Source organism: Bos javanicus, chromosome 19 (assembly GCF_032452875.1).
Source record: "Bos javanicus breed banteng chromosome 19, ARS-OSU_banteng_1.0, whole genome shotgun sequence".
Taxonomy (NCBI): Eukaryota; Metazoa; Chordata; class Mammalia; order Artiodactyla; family Bovidae; genus Bos; species Bos javanicus.
In genome coordinates this window covers 46277929-46282090 of record NC_083886.1, presented here as the reverse complement: position 1 = coordinate 46282090, position 4162 = coordinate 46277929, and the positions used below count along the sequence as shown (strand labels likewise).

General features: G+C 51.0%; 1 long non-coding RNA gene across 1 annotated transcript; it reads left to right on the top strand.

Moving 5' to 3' along the window:
• Window positions 1-127: 127 nt before the first annotated feature.
• On the top strand, window positions 128-3120 carry LOC133232578 (uncharacterized). The gene is made up of 2 exons (XR_009731400.1): window positions 128-1017; window positions 2824-3120. It is a non-coding gene; the product is annotated as an uncharacterized LOC133232578 (long non-coding RNA).
• Window positions 3121-4162: the final 1042 nt, after the last annotated feature.

Below are 4162 nucleotides of genomic sequence, written 5' to 3'. Positions count from 1 at the left end.
CAGAGGGCTGGGCCGGGGGCAGGAAGCTGCGGCGCGGGCTCCCCCCTCGGCGATCTTCTAACTTCTGCTGTCTCTCCCGGTGCGCGCAAACCGCATTTCGGCGCCGCCGCTACGCACCCAGCCCCAGGGGGGCGGGCTGGAGGGAGGGGGCGGGCGCCGGGCGCCTGCCGGGGGTCCGCCGCAGCCATCGCGCTGCAGAGAGGGGGCTACCGACCCGCTTCACCTGCCGCAGAGGGGGCGGCGGGCGCCTCTTCACCTGCCGGAGCTGGAGCGACAGAAGCGAGGCAGAGGCGGCGGCGCGCTCGGCGGCGCCTCCGGGTCCTAGAACCGCAGGCTCCTGCTAGCTCGGAACCGGGGGTACCTGCGGGGTCTGGGTGAAGGGGATCACAGCACGGGGGACGAAGGGGGCAATCCTCAGAGTTGAGGACCGCCAGCACCTACGTGGGCGGCTTGGAAACCCATGACGCGGCGGCGCTGGGGCGCAAGGGCTGCGTCCTTCTCTCTGGTTCCCGCCGAGGAAGGTGGGAACCCCCTTCCAGGCCCCCCACCCCTTGTTTCTGTCCTTCTCTGTTTAGCCCAGGACCGAGCTGAAGACCAGAGGGAACCATCTGCAAATAAGAACCCCAAAGCAGAGGTAGGGGGCGCAGATCCAGGCCAGTGGAGACCCCCGCGACCTGTTCCACTCTGGACCGACTCTGCGCCCGTGCCAGCATCCTCAGGGCTTTTAGAATGGAGGTGCCCATGGAAAAAGGCAGGCAGGCAGAGTCTGGAGACCATCAAGGCGGTCTCAAGGAGAAGCGCAGGGTTGGGGAACAGGAGGATTAAGGCCAGCATCCACGCTGGGAAAGAAGCAGGCACTGCGGAGAGGTGGGGGTGGGAAATCTTGACGCTGTCACCTCCAGGGATCTAACTAAAGTGGCCTCTCACTCACCTTGGCGAATGAGTCTCTGAAGTCTGGCAATTACAGCAGTACTTCCAAAGGTCTTCTTTCTGTCATCCTGACAATGACCAGGGAAGGTAGGTATTGATATCCTCATTTTAGAGGGGGAAATTGAGGCTCAATGTGACTTGCCCAAGGGCCCACAGTTAATAAAGAGCAGAAACAGGCCTCCTTTCTGTCCACCTGCAAAATCTCCAGTGCCTTGGCCTGGCCTCCTACCAGCCCTCTCATTCAGGATGGACCAGAGGATAAGAGAGTGTTCGGAGGTGGAGGGTAGAACCCCAGGTCTGGGCACAATCTCCAGCCTGAATGTGAGGCTTTTCTCTTTCAGGGGTTCCTCCTTCTCCCCATCTAATTTGTGGGGATCCTCAGTTGGTCCTTCCTTGCACTGTCAAGGCATTGAGGACCGAGGACCCACTAATGAACCCTGGCTTTTCTCTAGGCCAGGCAGGAGCCATATATGTCCCCTCCCCTATAGCTTCCTCTTCCTTCTGCCCTCCTTCTCAGATTCAGAACCACTGAAGTTTAAGCAGGAGCTGGAAAATTTATCTAATCTGAAGGAAGGCCCTGGAATGAACCAGCCCCTTCCCCCAGGCTGACTCGATTTAAACCTCTCTTCTGCCAAGGTCACAAGCACCTCTGGTGGGTGAGAGATGTGATCACTTATTTCATGTCCCAGCCAGGGACCCATAAGGTCAGACAAAACAAGATGCTCCTTGGGCGTGTTAAGAAGGTGACACTGTGTGCCCACTGCCCTCCGCTCCAGCCAGAGCAAACCACAGTCTTGCCCTTGGGTCCTTGCCCTTGAGATTACCTAGGACCTCTCTTTTTCTTTTCTTCTTCCTTCCTTCCTCTCTTTCTTTCACTCTGTCTCTCTATTTAAAGAATATAGTCCCCGATGTCTTCAGTGGCTCTCTTTCCATTTAACAAGCCTTTACTTAGCACTAGCTCTGTGCTGGGGACTGTGCTCACTCCTGAAGGTTCTGAGGCTGATGAGAAGAGTCTCTGTCCTCAGGCTGCTCACAGCCTAGCAAGGAAGGAACACACTGTCAACACATCTGGGAGAGTGGCTTGTGGGAGCTGTTTCCCCGTAGCTGGAAATCCCATCAGGGTGGGGAGCCTCTAATGTAATAGTTGCCAGCCTGTGCTCTCAGTCCCTAGGAGTGGTCAGGTCATTGCCAACCACCGCCCACCCAAGGCCTAATGGAAATAAGCCTGGGCTAAGCAGGACCTCTGGTGTGGAAAATGATCAGCCCAACAAACCTACGTTATCTCTCTCTCATGCTGATCAGAACTGTAAGGTGCCAAAAAAAAAAAAAAAAAAGAATTTTAATCAATTGTTACCTAATACATTTGGTTTGCTTGGCAGGAAGTATCTTTCCTATGTGGTCCACAGAGGAGGAAATCCTAGAAAGGATGCTTGAAGTTTAGGACCAATGCTTTGGTGGGTCTGTGCTTCCCCCTGCTGGGCACAGGAGGTATGACAGCCAAGACAGGGTGAGGCCTCCAGTGGTGATGGAGATGGAATCACAGCATAGATGACATTTCTAAATTGTTGTCGCCTTGTCACCTCCGATGGAATGATTGTGTAGCCTTTGGGCACACTTGGAGCTCAGGTGACTGAGCAGGTTTCCCCAGGAATCTCCTCCCTCCCCATCCCTGCTCACCATTACTCAGTTGGTGCCTCATTTTTTCTAAGGTGATACATGTGCACAATTTAAAAGAAAAGCAGGTTTAATGTATCTTTCCAGAGATACTTTGGATACTTACAAGCAATGCATGTGTGTGTGTGTGTGTGTGATAGCACACATTCCACACTGTTTGACACCTTGTTATTTTCACTTAATAACATTTCTGCCTCTGGGACTTCCCTGGTGATTCAGTGGTAAAGAATGTGCCTGCCAACACAGCAGACATGGGTTCGATCCCTGGTCCAAAAGGATCCCACATGCAACTAAGTCCAAGCGCACCACAACTGCAGAGCCTGCCCTCTAGAGCCTGGGAGCCCCAACTACTGAATCCATGTGCAGCAACTACTGACTCCTGCATACCCTCGATCCCGCCCATGTTCTGCAATAAGATAGTAGCCCCAACTCGTAGCAACTAGAGAAAATGTGCCTGCAGCAACAAAGACCTACCACAGCCAAAAATGAAAAAATAAAATTATTTTTAAATAATAATTATTTTAATTAATTAATATTATAAAAATAATTATTTAATTATTATTTATTTCTGCCTCTACAAAAGCTACCTAGGCTTTCGGCACATAGAATGTGTCACAATTTATTTCACTCTTCTCTTCCTAATGGGTATTTAGCTTGTGTCAGCCTTTTGTTACTGTAAACAATGGTGCCTATAGGCAAACATCTTTGGTACATATAATTATTTGCACTTAGGTGTGTATCTGTAAGACACACTTATAAATATGACATTGCAGGGTCAGAGGTTATATGCTTTTAAATGTCAGATAGATTTTCACTGAAATTTGGATAGATTTGAAATTGCCTTTCAAAAAGTCTGCACCAATTTGCAACCTCCAGCAAGGAGTGAGATCACCTATTTCAACCATCCTAACTAACAGGATATTTTCAGGCCTTTGGGATTAGTTTTGTGGGTTTTTTTAATATTTGTTTATTTGACTGCACCAGGTCTTAGTTGCAGCACATGGGACCGTTAGTCATGGCAAGAGAACACTTAGCAGCAACATGTGGGTTCTAATTCCCTGACCAGGGATCAAACCTGGGCCCCATACACTGGGACCATGGACTGTTAGCCACGGACCACCAGGGAAGTCCCAGCCTTTTGGTTTTTGATGAAGCCTCTTTGAAAGTCTTTGTGACAAGGCAGGTGATGATCTTTCTCTTTCTTCAAGGCAGAGACTGTCTCTTCTGGCCCGGTCTCCCCATCACAGGACTTAAATATTAAATGAAAGAAAATAAGACTGCATTTTGGTAGACCTAGAGGGGAGTCGGAGAAGGCAATGGCACCCCACTCCAGTACTCTTGCCTGGAAAATCCCATGGATGGAGGAGCCTGGTGGGCTGCAGTCCACGGGGTCGCTAAGAGTCGGACACGACTGAGTGACTTCACTTTCACTTCTCTCTTTCATGCATTGGAGAAGGAAATGAAAACCCACTCCAGTGTTCTTGCCTGGAGAATCCCAGGGAAGGGGGAGCCTGGTGGGCTGCCGTCTATGGGGTCACACAGAGTCAGACACAACTGA